Source organism: Giraffa tippelskirchi, chromosome 7 (genome assembly GCF_054371585.1).
Source record: "Giraffa tippelskirchi isolate mGirTip1 chromosome 7, T2T-mGirTip1v1.2.pri, whole genome shotgun sequence".
Classification (NCBI taxonomy): domain Eukaryota; kingdom Metazoa; phylum Chordata; class Mammalia; order Artiodactyla; family Giraffidae; genus Giraffa; species Giraffa tippelskirchi.
In genome coordinates, this window is record NC_137281.1 from 153,472,970 (window position 1) to 153,487,680 (window position 14,711).

Here is a 14,711-nt window from a genome sequence, read left to right on the forward strand (position 1 = left end):
TGGGAAGATCCCCTGGAGAAGGGATGGGCTACCCACTCCAGTATTCCTGGGCTTCCCTCATGGCTCAGCTAGTAAAGAATCTGCCTGCAGTGCGGGAGACCTGGGTTTGATCCCTGGGTTGGGAAGATCCCTTGGAGGAGGGCATGCCAACCCACTCCAGTATTCCTGCCTGGAGAATCCCCACAGACAGAGATGCCTGGCAGGCTACAGTCTATGGGGTCAGAAAAGAGTTGGACACAACTGAGTGACTAAACACAGCACAGCAAGGTTGGAAGAATTCTAAGAATAACCCCTAGTGACCCTTCCCTTTGAGTATAGATGAAACTTGTGAATATGATGCCATATTACTGTGATTATTCTATGATCATACTACCACAGGTGGTGTGGTGGTAAAGAATCCACCTGCCAATGCAAGAGAGACACAAGAGACCTGGGTTTGATCCCTGGGTCAGGAAGATCCCTGAAGGAAGAAATGGCAACCCACTCCAGTATTCTTGCCTGGAAAATTCCATGGACAGAGAACCCCGGTGGGCTATAGTCGAGGCAGTTGCAAAAGGTTGGACGTGACAGGGCACTCACACACTCACATTACAACCTAGAGAAAATCTGTGAGCCTAAATTAATCATGTGAATGCTGCAAAAGCAGAAGTTTCTCCGACTTGTGGCAGTCAAAAGGAGAAGTCAGAGATTCAAGTACAAGGGGAATACAATGCATTGTTGTGGTCTTTGAAGGTGGTGAGGGCACATGATAAGAAATGGTGGCCTTTGGAAGCAGAGAGTGGCTCAAGGCTTTCTGCCAGAAAGGAAATGGGCGTCTCCTTCATTTAACTACAAGCAACTAGATTCTTCCGACACCTAACACACCTGTAAGAGGATTCTTCCCAAATCCTACAGCTAAGAGTCCAGTCCAGTCAACACCTTGATTTCAGCCTGTGAGACTCTAATCAGAGAACCCATTTGAACTGACCTGGACTCCTGACCCACACAACTCTGAGGTAACAAATGGATATCATTTTAAGCTGCCAAGTCTGTTGTAGTTGATTACTCAACAATAGAACCCTAACACAAATGACAATTTCTTCCTCATCCATGGGAATATTTTCCAATTTGTACTGAAATTCACAAATACAAATTTTCAGCTATTAAAAGACATAGTGTCTATAATTTTGTTGTTAATGAAGTTTTACTGTGTTCTGTTCAGTTTTGTTTATAAATTCTCTGTACTTAAATTTTTTTTTTTTTCCGTCAAAGAGCACTGCCATATATACATTTGTACCAATAGAGATGGTAAGCATTGAAGAGTGTGGTGATATTGAAATTATTGTGTGTTTCATCATAACCATTATTATCACTTGGAGGGTCTAGGATTTTTTTTCAACTACAAAGTAGTCATGGGATCTTAAGAGTTGAGGGACTTTCTTAAAGATACACAGGATCCATTGATGCTCAGTCTGGGTGAAAAAGAGAACTACCCCATAATAGCACATCGTATTTTTGTGAAGAATTAGGTGGGAGGGGACTTTTAAACCTCAATTAATTTTTGTCATCTGTATCATCTTCTGGTAAACAGCAAGTTATTGAACTTTATTTTTCAGAGATGAAAACGAATCCAGGAAGGTAAAATAACCTGTACAAAACCGTACCATTGTTATGGGAGTGGAATCAATTTTAAGGGTCAGAGCTCCTTTGGTACTATGCTTTTCTATCTCTGGTCTTTTTCAGGCCTCCCAGATTATAAACTCAGCGTATCAGTTTCAATTCTTCCAGGGCAAAGAGGATTCCCCAGAATTGAATGCATCTAAGAATTGCTTATAAAAGCCATCAGTGTCAGTATTACTCTTTATCTTTCCAAAGTCAGTGAGTTCTGGATTATTTTGAAAAGATACTGTCTATGCCTTTGGAGGCAGAGAAATCACACCCATCACCCACCCACCTCCCACCTTGAAGAGTCACCAGAGACTCCTAACGCACATGCATCTGAGTGAAAAACACCTTTAAAGACCACAGGATAAATCAGTAATGTTATGGTTCTAATAATAGGAAAAGATGTGTGGAAAAAGTTTAGACAAGAGTTAATAAAATCACTGATTGATGATCAAAGTATAATAATGTGTTTCCTTGCATCTTCCTAGCCAAGGAATTAAAAGTTAAGAATATGTGTTACAGTATTCGAACCTCATTGTACACCAGTATCACTTGGAGGGCTTGTTAAACTACAGCTTACTAGACCACACACCTAGAGTTCCTGGTTCAGTAGACTTGGGGCAAGGCCCAGAATTTGTAGTTGTAACCATCTCCACGGTGATGCCACGTGCTGCGGCTGCTGCTGCGGGTCTGAAAATCACACTTGGAGAAGTACTGGGGTACTGAAACTGCTCAGCTCTTTCCTTAGCACCAGTGTGACTCCAGTAGGATTTAGAGCCTTTCATAGCATCGTGAGAAGTAAGGTTGTAAATAAAAACGTCCCTAGGAAAAGGGCGATGATCTATTTTCCAAAAATTTACTGAGGATTTTGTGTGGCTAACCGCTCTTTCTACCATCATGGGTACAGTTCATAAATCGTTTCCCAATCAGAGAAAGAGGAACACAACAAACTAGAATGTTTGACCCCTCAGTCTAGATGTGGAGCACGCTGCACAGTGCTCCCCAAAATATCCAGAAAAGAAGGGCTCATGAGTTGATTAACTTGCTAAAATGCAGCCTCTACCTAGAGAAACACATGTTTAGACGGTATGCTAAGCACAATTCATTATTTTATCTGACATTTATACACATATGTGTGCATGCAACCTTAAATGTTACTAACCTTTGATTACTCTAGATTTTATCTCTGCTTACTTACTCAGGCACATGGCTCAAAGGTCCCTTTAGTCCTTGTTCCATTATCAAATTTTCCCTATTATGAAAAAATTGAAGTATTAGATTACTTCCAACAGCAGAGTTGCATACTGTAATCCTCCGATCTGAGAAAAGAATCCTTTCTTTTGGCTAAATTTCCCTCTGTAGTGGCGACTCATGTCTCTCTTCTACTCTACAGCAACTTCTTAAAAATCTATACCTGTTTGCCAATTTCCCTTTTGAACGTTTGCTAGATTGAAAGCCACCACTCCACCTAAATTGTTCTTATCAGTCAATGACTTCTACTGTATTATATCAGCTCTTAGCCACTAGTATTTGTCACAGTACATCACTGTCTTCTGTAATCTACTCTGAATGTGGATCTACCTCAAAACACTTTCTTTCCTTGGTTCCTGGGCCATCATAATATCCTAATTATAATAATCTCATACCTCACTGATTACTTCCTCTAAGTTTCTTTGTTAATTCTGCTTCATCTTTATACCTCTAAAAATATGAACTATATATTTTGAGAAATGTTAGAAAATTTTTGTACATAAATTATGTGTGTAGTTGCATGAATCTTTGCAAATGTATAAACCATGTTTCCTTCACCTTGGGAATTTTCTGTACACTACTGAAGTAACTATTCTCCTGAGTTCTATAATCATAAATAGCTTTGCCTTTTTTGACCTTCTCATAAATAGAAAATATAGTATGTAATCTGACCTCTTTTGCTTGGCATATGCTTTTGAGTTCTATCTTTAGGCTTATCCATATTGGGGCATGTAAGAGTAGCTCTTTCTTATTGTTTAGTATCACATTGTATGCCATTTCTTCTTTGTATACAGATGGACATTTGAGTTGTTTCTGGCATTTGGCTCTGATGAATGCAGCAACTCTGAGCATTCTTGGGGAAACCTTTGTATGGGCTTCTGTTTTTATTTCCATTGGCTAAAATGTAGGAATGGGTTTGATGGATTGTTGAGTAGTTATATATTTAACTTTATATGAAGTTGACACCTTTCCAAAACTGAAGTAACATTTAGACTCCTATGAAAGTGAAAGAAAGTAAAAGTCACTCAATCGTGTCCGACTCTTTGCGACCCCATGGGCTATACAGTCCATGGAATTCTCCAGGCCAGAATACTGGAGTGGATAGCTGTTCCCTTCTCCAGGGGATCTTCCCAACCCAGGGATTGAACCCAGGTCTCCCATATTGCAGGCAGACTCTTTACCAGTTAAGCCACAAGGGAAGCCCAAGATCCCCATGTGCAAGCACAAAGGTTAACATTTCTTATTTGAATTAATTTTTACTTACTGAAGTATAGGTATTTTGGAAAAGAATCTGCCTGCAATGCAGGAGACCCCAGTTTGATTCCCGGGTTGGGAAGATCCTCTGGAGAAGGGAGAGGCTACTCACTCCAGTATTCTTGGGCTTTTCTTGAGGCTCAGCTGGTAAAGAATCCACCTGCAATTCAGGAGACCTGGTTCAATCCCTGGGTTGGGAAGATCCCCTGGGGAAGGGAAAAGATACCCACTCCAGTATTCTGGCCTAGAGAATTCTATGGAGTGTATAACCCATGGGGTCGCAAAGAGTAGCACATGACTGAGCGACTATCACTTCCACTTTCACAGGTACTTTACAATGTTGTTAGCTTCTGCTGTGTAGCAAAATGAATCAGTTATATGTATACATATATCCACAGTTTTGGTTTTTTTTTTTTTTTAGATTTCCTTCCTATTTACATCACCATAGAGCACTGAGTAAAGTTCCCTGTTCTCAACAGTTGGTCCTTGTTAGTTATCTATTTTATATTAATACATAGTAGTGTATCTACGTCAATCTCAATCTCCCAATTCCTCCTACCTTTCCTTCCCCACCTTGGTAACTGTAAATTTGTTCTCTACATCTATGACTCTGTTTCTGCTTTGCAAACAAGTTCATCTTTACCATTTTTCTAGATTCCACATACAAGCAATATTGTACATTATTTCTTTCTGACTTACTTCACTCTTTATGACAATCTCTAAGTCCATCCATGTCCCTGCACATGGCACCATTTTATTCCCTTTTTAATGGCTGGGTAATATTCTGTTGTATTTATGTATCACATCTTCTTTATCCATTCATCTGTTGATGGACATTTAGCTTGCTTCCATGTCCTAATTAATGTAAATACATGCAAGGAACATTGCATTGCATATGTCCTTTTCAAGTTTGGGTTCCTCAGGATTAATACTCAGGAATATGATTGCTAGATGATATGGCAGCTTTATTTTTAGTTTTTTAAGGAAGCGCCATACTATTCTCCATAGTGGAGTAACAATTTACATTCCTACCAACAGTATGGTCGAGTTCCCTTTTCTCCACACCCTCTCTAGCATTTATTTGTAGATTTTTTGATGATGGCCGTTATGACCAGTGTGAGGTGATATCTCATTGTAGTTTTGATTTGCATTTCTCTATTAATTAGTGACACTGAGGATCTTTTCATATATTTGGTCAACTTTATGTCTTTGGGGAAATGTCTTGCCTTCTTTGTCATAGATTAGGTGGCAGGAGGAGAAATGGTCAAGAGAGGACGATATGGTTGGATGGCATCACCAACTCAATGTACAAGAGTTTGAGCAAACTCCAGGAGATGGTGAAGGACAGGGAAAGCTTTCGTGCCTCAGTCCATGGGGTCACAAAGAGTCGGACGCGACTGAGCAACTAAGCACAGCACAGCACAAGCTATTTATATTTAATGTAATTACTAATTTGGTTAGCTTTTTAAGCATACCATCTTGCTACTTGTTTATATGGCCCATCTGTTTATTCCTTTGTTTCTCCTTTTCTGCATATGTTTGAATTAATTGAGTAGTTTTTAGTATTCAGCTTTGTCTCTCTGTTGTTCTTCAGCTATGTCTTTGTTTTATTTTCATCTTTGTGATTGCTCTGGGGAATAGAACAGGCATCCTTAACTCATTTTGGTTTACTTTTAAACAATAAAACTTTACAAATGAGAAAAGAGCCTTACAACAGTATAATTCCATTTAACCCTAGTTTTGTCCCTTTCACTTTTGTTATTCTACATTTTATTTTTACCTGTATAAATTTTACCTATATAAATATATTTTTGCATATTATAATTTTTTCACTTCTAAATGTTGGAGAGGTCTAGGAATGAACCCTTGGGTCTTCTCACTTTTCAATCTATATACATTTTCTTATTGGTCTGATGCAGACTTGTGGCTTTAAATATGCTGAGGACCCCCAAGTTATATATGTATCCCTAACCTCTCACGTGAATCTCAGACTCGTGAATTGAACCTAATACTTGACATATTAGTTTTGATTTCTAATAGGAGTCCATATGTTTCCTTATAGAAGTATTGTTTTACTCTCTGACATAAATCATAGCAACATCTTTTTCAATCCATCTCCCTGAATAATGGGGAAAAAAAAAGGGAAAATAAACAAGTGGGGACCTATTTAAACTGAAAAGATTTTGCACAGCAAAGGAAACAATAAACAAAACAAAAAGACAACCCAAGATTTGGGAGGAAATATTTACAAATGATATGACTGCTAACGGATTAGTCTCCAAAATTTACAAACAGCTTAAGACACTTAATAGTGTCAAAACAACCCACTCAATAAACGGGCAGAAGACCTGAATAGACATTTCTCTAAAGAGGATATACAGATGGTCAAAAGGCACATGAAAAGATGTTCAACTTTGCTAGTTACTAGAAGATGCAAATAAAGACTACGATGAGCTATCACCTCACACCAGTCAGAATGGCCATCATCAAAATACGCACAAAAACAAAATGCTAGAGAGGGTGTGGAGAGAAGGGGACCTTCCTGCACTCTGTTGGTGGGAATGTAAATTGGTATAGCCACTATGGAGGTTCCTGTAAAAACTGAAAAGAACTACATATGACCCTGAAATCCCATTCCTGGGCATATATCCAAAGGAAAAATGGCCTGAAAATATACGTGCACCCCAATGTTCATTGCAGCACTGTTTACGATAGTCAAGACATGCAAACAATCTAAATTGCCATCAACAGATGAATGGATAAAGAAAATGTAGTACATATATACAAAGGAATATTACTCAGCCATTAAAAAGAATGAAATATGGCAGTTTGCAACAAAATGGATGGACATAGGCAGTGTCATACTGAATGAAGTCAGACAGAAAAGGAGAAATATCATATGACATCCCTTTTATGTGGAATCTAAAAAGAAACAATACAAATGAACTTGGCTACAAAACAGAAAGAGACACACACACTTGGAAAATGAACTCACGGTTGCTGAGGGGAGGCAATAGTTAAGAACTTGGGGAAAGTCATGTACGCACTGCTACATTTGAAATGGGTAACCAACAAAAATCTATTGTATAGCACACGGGACTCTGCTCAATGTTATGTGCCAGCCTGGATCCGGGTGGTGGTTTGGGGGAGAATGGATACATGTATATGAATGGCAGAGTCCCTTCACTGTTCACCTGAAGCTGCTGCAGCATTGTTAATCGGCTATATCCTAATACAAATTGTTTTTGGTGTTTAAAAAAATAAAATTAAAAAGTATTGTTCTCACAACATTCCCCATTTCATTTAAGTGTAACTTGATTCTTACAGTTGCTCAGAACCGGACCCTGCTGTCCTTGATGACCCTTTCCTCACATGTCTGTATCTGCTCCTTCAAAAAATCTGACCTCTTTGATTTTCCACGTGTCTAGAATCTGCTCTTCATCACTTCCACTACTCCTCCTCTGACTCACGTCAGTTCAAAAAATAAAATAGCCACTGTTTGTGTTGTAATCACCTTGATCATAAGAAAATTAGTTATTCCAAAATGTACTCGTCCTTACTTTGTCTGCCAACCCACTTTTCAAGAACTTTCCTTGGACAGTGAAACCTGAGCTAGAATCATCTTACAGAATGAACCCTTGCTGCCACAGGGGTACAACACATGAGTTTTCCCACTTCTGGTCACTCACTGGGCTAAACTTGAGTCTCAGGTGGCAGGCTGGGATAGACACAGAGTAGGTGCTGGATAGGGCTTCTCTTGGCCTCTTGTAAGATGATGCCCACATGCATGCTTTGAATTCTCTAGTATCCTCTCAATTTTGCCCGAGTATTGTTCCAAGTCATTTTGTTGACTTGAATGAGTTTCCATCAATGCTGCTTAGCTCTGTTCTACCATTAACCAGGTATAGTACGCAGTCCCCAATTCTCCCCAACCTTGAGCCAAACATATAACTTTTTTTCCTTTGGTTTTTGTCCTAGAGGCTGAAAGGAACTGGGAATATGTCCCTCTGTCTCTTCCCAAATCTCTATTCACCTTCTAGCTACCTGCAACCACTCTAAACTCTCCATACTCCTTGCTACTTCTCTCCTCAACTAAAGTTTTCCACTTAAGCCTGACCAGCTATAGCACAACTATTCAGATACACAGAAAACAATGAAGTATATCTGAGTAATTTTTTCATCTGTCTAGTTAGCATCATCTAGATACTCAGCCATTCCCAAGCCCCGCCCCCATCCCTTCCCACCCTGATTCTGTTCCTTAGATGATATCTAAAAATGAAGATAGACAACTGAGAAATGGAATATTTCATGCCATATCTGTAAACAAAGGATGTCATGGGCATCAGTGACTGCAGCCCCCCAACATTAGCCAGTGAACCCTGAGGAAACTCAGGAAGGAAAAGAATACCTGCCATCCAGCAGCTATTAAACTGTAGCCACTCCCTACAGTGAGCCCTGAGGAAACTCAGGATGTGAAAGTATCTGGCCCCAGATAGCTGAGGTGCACATCAAAGGAGTGACTTCAGTGAGCCCAGACTCTTGCATCTTCCTACACATAGGAAAGCACTAAATGCCTTAACTTGAGATATCCATTTTTCTTTAATTAACAATAATCTTTTGATGTTCAGACTATCTACCCTTTGTTGCAAAACTTTTATATATAACCTGGCTCCCCCTTTTGCCTCTTGCCTCTTGCCTCTTGCCTCAGGGTTACTTGAGATGCTGCCTCCTTGGCTTGAAGTCCTCAATTTTTCTGCCAAATAAAACCTAACCTTCAACTTTTAGATCACACATATTTTTTTTCAGTTGACACAACATTGATTTTAGATATTCTACTAGACATAAAAAGAAAAACACTACACCTTTGCTATTCTTTTTAATGAAATAGACTCCTTTTACCAATTAACATTTAAATATTTCTTTATACCTCACAAAGCATTTTCACATATTTCATTTTTTCCAAGAAATGATGGGTGACATAGATAAAGCAATGATTATCTGATTATACCCATTTTTTTATAGATAAAGAATCTGAATCTCAAGGTGGTGAAGGAGCTCTGCCAATGTCACTCTGCTAATAAGTCCAGAGCTGAGACATAAACTATATTTTCCAAACCTGGGAAGTGTTGTGTTATAGGGCTAAATTTGATCCTTTGCAGAGGAGAGACAACAGCATCCATGGGAGTTGAATTCAGGGGCTTGGATGACGGCAGAGCACTTCTGCTCTTCCCTTCATCATCTGTTGGCTGCCTTGGCTGCCTGTCTCTGTGGTTTGGATGGGGTTTCTATGGCTATGGTTACTCGGTGCCCTGCGTTACGTTTTGTGCGAGTCATTTACTTGGGCTTTCGGGTTCAGCAGAGCACACGTACGTTACACACCTTTACTCCCTGTGGCCACTTGGAGAACACTTCAGCATGAGGAAGGCCCTTCAGCTCCCAGCAGGTTCACCCCTGGACACAGTGACAGCAGACTGGAGCTTATCAAGGGGCATGTCCCCTTGTTACCTAACAGGGGAACCATTCATCTTCCAGGCAGGAGACGCCAAGCCTCTGACAATATTCTATTATGATGTTATCTCGAGTGAGATCATTTGATTTGATAAATGCAAATACAGAAGATTGGCAGTTACTACATTTTCTCCCCTTTAAAAGGATTTGAATTTTTAAAGGGAATTCAGTTTAGGTGAATAATGTCAGATTCCTGAGTCCTTTAACAGGAACGGTAACCTTGAAACCTTCTGAATCCTGAATCCCAGGAACGAGTCTCTATCCCTCATTTAAGATCTTCCAGAACCTCATGCATGTCTATATGACACTCTGGCCCTACCATCAAGTCAATGAGTAGATAAGGTAGAATAAGGAAAACTACATATGTGACATTATTTAGAGTAAAAAAAAAATAACCATGTGATCAGTTGTAGGTTTCACTGTAACTTAACTAGCTAGTACTAATGAAACCGTTTACCTCAGATTGGGACTAATAGAGTTTTGCCAAGAGAACTCACTGCTCATAGCAAACACCCTCTTTCAACAACACAAGAGAAGCCTCTACACAGGGACATCACCAGATGGTCAATACTGAAACCAGATTGATCATATTCTTTGCAGCCAAAGATGGAGAAGCTGTATACAGTCAGCAAAAACAAGACCGGGAGCAGACTGTGGCTTGGATCATGAACTCCTTATTGCCAAATTCAGACTTAAATTGAATAAAATGAAGGAAACCACTAGATAATTCAGGTATGAACTAAATCAAATTGCTTATGATTATACAGTGGAAGTGAGAAATGGATTCAAGGGATTAGATTTGATATACACAGTACCTGAAGAACTATGGATGGAAGTTTGTGACATTGTACAGGAGGCAGTGATCAAGACCATGCCCAAGAAAAACAAATGCAAAAAAGCAAAATGGCTGTCTGAGGAGGCCTTACAAATAGTTGTGAAAAGAAGAGAAGTGAAAAGCAAGGGGAAAAGGAAAGATATACCCATTTGAATGCAGAGTTCCAAAGAATAGCAAGGAGAGATAAGAAAGCCTTCCTCAGTGATCAGTGCAAAGAAATAGAGGAAAACAAAGAAGGGGAAAGACTAGAGATCTCTTCAAGAAAATTAAAGATACAAAGAGAACATTTCATGCAAAGATGGGCACAATAAAGGACAGAAATGGTATGGACCTAACAGAAGCAGAAGCTATTAAGAGGTGGCAATAATACACAGAAGAACTATACAAAAAAAGATCTTCATGACCCAGATAATCACAATGGTGTAATCACTTAGACCCATACATCTTGGAATGAGAAGTCAAGTGGGCCTTAGGAAGTATCACTACAAACAAAGCTAGTGGAGGAGTTGGAATTCCAGTTGAGCTATTTCAAATCCTCAAAGATGACACTGTGAAAGTGCTGCCCTCAATATGCCTGCACATTTGGAAAACTCAGCAATGGGCACAGGACTGGAAAAGGTCAGTTTTCCTTCCAATCCCAAAGACAGGCAGTGCCAAAGAATGTTCAAACTACCGCACAATTGCACTTACCTCACACGCTACTAGTAAAGTAATGCTCAAAATTCTCCAAGCCAGGCTTCAACAGTACGTGAACCGTGAACTTTCAGATGTTAAAGCTGGATTTCGAAAAGGCAGAGGAACCAGAGATCAAATTGCCAACATCCATTGGATAATCAAAAAAGCAAGAAGTTTCCAGAGAAACATCTATTTCTGCTTTATTGGCAATGCCAAAGTCTTTGACTGTGGGGATCACAACAAACTCTGGAAAATTCTTAAAGAAATGAGAATACCAGACTACCTGATCTGCCCCTAGAGAAACCTGTATGCAGGTCAGGAAGCAACAGTTAGAACTGGACATGGAACAACGACTAGTTCCAAAGTGGTAAAGGAGTACGTCAAGGCTGTATATTGTCACCCTACTTATTTACTTATATGCAGAGTACATCATGAGAAACGCTGGGCTGGAGGAAGCACAAGCTGTAATCAAGATTGCTAGGAGAAATATCAGTAACCTCAGATATGCAGATGACATCACCCTTATAGCAGAAAGTGAAGAACTAAAGAGCTTCTTGTTGAAAGTGAAAGAGGAGAGTGAAAAAGTTGGCTTAGAACTCAACATTCAGAAACCTAAGATCATGACATCCAGTCCCATCACTTCATGGCAAATAGACGGGGAAACAGTGGCAACAGTGACAGACTTTATTTCTTTGGGCTCCAAAATCACTGCAGATGGTGACTGCAGCTATGAAATTAAAAGATGCTTACTCCTTGGAAGGAAAGTTATGACCAACCTAGACAGTGTATTAAAAAGCAGAGACATTACTTTGTCAACAAAGGTCCGTCGAATCAAGGCCATGGTTTTTCCAGTAGTCATGTATGGATGTGAGAGTTGGACTATAAAGAAAACTGACCACTAAAGAATTGATGCTTTTGAACTATGGTATTGAAGAAGACTCTTGAGAGTGCCTTGGACTGCAAGGAGATTCAACCAGTCCACCCTAAAGGACATCAGTCCTGGGTGTCCATTGGAAGGACTGATGCTGAAACTGAAACTCCAATACTTTGGCCACCTGATGCAAAAAGCTGACTCATTTCAAAAGACCCTGATGCTGTGAAAGATTGTAGGTGGGAGGAGAAGGGGACGACAGAGGATGAGATGGTTGGATGGCATCACCAACTCAATGAACATGAGTTTGAGTAAACTCCAGGAGTTGGTGATGGACAGGGAGGCCTGTCATGTTGCACAGTTTCCATGGGGTCACAAAGAGTCAGATACGACTGAACTGAACTGTGACTTGAACTCACATGCTGGGACTCAAACCTAGCCAAAACCCAGTTTGCGACTAGAACCCAGGCAAAACGCACAGTACCTGGTTTCAGGACCTAATGAAGTTCAGGTTCTTGATGCCTCATCACAGAAAGAATTCAGTGAGACAAAGTGATTGGTAAGAAATGGCTTTATTCAGATTCAGAGAGAATCCACAGACACAGTGTGTGTGGGCCATTGCAGAAGGTGAGTGCCATGCAAAATGTGGCATGGTTAGTTTTTATAGGCTGGGTAATTTCATATGCTAATAAGCGTAAGAATTATTCCAACTATTTTGGAGAAGGGGTGGAGATTTCCAGGATTTGGGCCACTACCCGCTCCTTGGTCTTTTGACAGTGCCTTTCAACTGTCATCGCACCTCTGGGTGCGTCATTTCTCTTGCTGTTTGATGATCAAGGTCTAGTCTTGTCTGCCGTCTTGGTCCCATTTGATTCTAATTGGTTTATGCTGTTTATGTTTTGTCCTTGGGCCATTTCATTTCAAAAGTTTTGCCCTACCCCTTTCCCTCCTGTTACACTAATATTATGAAGAAAGAGAATTTTACTATATATTTCCACATCTTGGGCATTAGATACCGAATGCCCAAGAGAGACAATGAAAAGGTCCCAGCTTGGAGATGGGATGGAGAATTGCTAATGAAATAGAAATAATCATTATTTTTCCTCTGCACTTTTCCCAGTATTTGGCAAAGTATGTGTTCAATGTATTTACTGAAATAATTTCTCCATAGTTTCAATGACTAAAAAGTAAACCCATATTAATAATTATCAGATGATAATTTATTATTTGATGACAAGGGGACTTTATTTATTTTGTCCTCTCATTACGTAGGTGAGAGAGCTGAGGCCTGGAGACATTACATGATTTGTCCAGTCACAAAGTCTGAGACTGAGCTAGGATTAGAATTGAAGTGTTCAGGCTGGTAGTCTATGTGACCTTAAGCCCCTGAATATAGTCAGCACTTTATTAAATAATCAGTAATAAGTTATTAACATGTAATTTCTATAGATTTTCACATTGGAATGTATTAGCTACGCTAATATCTTCTTAGGTCTTAGAATTGAAAGTCAAAGATTTTGCTATTATATCAATAAGAAACAAAATCTCCATTTCTGGATTTATTACTAATCCTAAACTGTTTTATAGTTTTTTTCTTTAAGGTGTTAATACTTGATATTTGAAAAAACAAAGAATTTAATTCATGGTTCCCATTTTCCTCTTCCCACTCAATTCCTAAAATTGTTTTATTATTTAACTTTTGTTTTTAGAGGATTCATCTACTTTTTACTAATAAACACAATTAAGCGCTATGTATTTTATTTCCTTAAGGAAAGACATAAAAAAAAATTCCTACTTGCTGGAAGTGAGAGTAGAGTGTAATTAGCCATTCTTTGGAGAATGACTTGGGAGAAGAAAAAGGATGGGCATTTTGAGTCAGAGTTAAAAGCATTAGTGAAGAGAAATGTTCCATTTCCCCCCTTCATACTAATGGCATAAATTTGTTTGTGATTGTAGTGATGGCCATTTCTCATGAGGCTAATAGCTGTGATGTGTCTTCCAAATGATTCACTACCATTCCTATCCACATGCCAAATTACTCCTCTTAAGTGTAAGTATTAGATACTTCAATTTCCTGAATGTATAAATGTAGTCATTCTATCTGGTATAAAAGTAGGGAAAGTCAGTATAACCTGCCAGTAAACTATAATCTTGTAATGTTATAGAAATAGCAACCTTCTTCATGTTTTTAAATAAAATGCCCATCCACCCCCATCACAACACCCAAAGGGGTTCGAAAATGTGACAAGTCATGGAATCAGCTATTAAAGGAAGACCTGCTTCTGGCTGATGTATTGAGCCAACTTGTGTTCCAACTCAAGAACAACATGGCTACGAATGCCAGTGCATAAATTATCCCTGAATGTAGGTGGAAACACTTTCTTATAAGCTGACAGAGTATCACCCCAAAATATCTCTGATAGTTTATACATAAAGAAGTCTGCTTTTCTGATCCAGTACCTGCAGTCAGGCACAAGAGAAAGAATGGGTACTTTGGAATTTCTCATTCCAAATTGGGATTAAAACCTAGGTTTGCTATTTTTGTGTGATCTATCACAAGTCAGTTAACTTCTGTGAACTTCAGCTTTTCTCATCTGAGATCTTAGAAGTTGCATAAAATCAGTTAGCTTACAGTACAGTTGTGAAAAAAATGGATAATGTTTGCAAATATTG

The 14,711-nt window shown here is 39.2% G+C and overlaps 1 long non-coding RNA gene across 1 annotated transcript in view; it reads left to right on the plus strand.

The window, feature by feature from the left end:
- Positions 1-14,088, plus strand: part of LOC145513671 (uncharacterized) — a 793,767-nt gene extending 779,679 nt beyond the window's left edge. The window contains exon 4 of the long non-coding RNA XR_014059675.1: positions 13,995-14,088. This is a non-coding gene — a long non-coding RNA (uncharacterized LOC145513671). The remainder of the gene's footprint in view (positions 1-13,994) is intronic.
- The last annotated feature ends 623 nt before the right edge of the window (positions 14,089-14,711 follow it).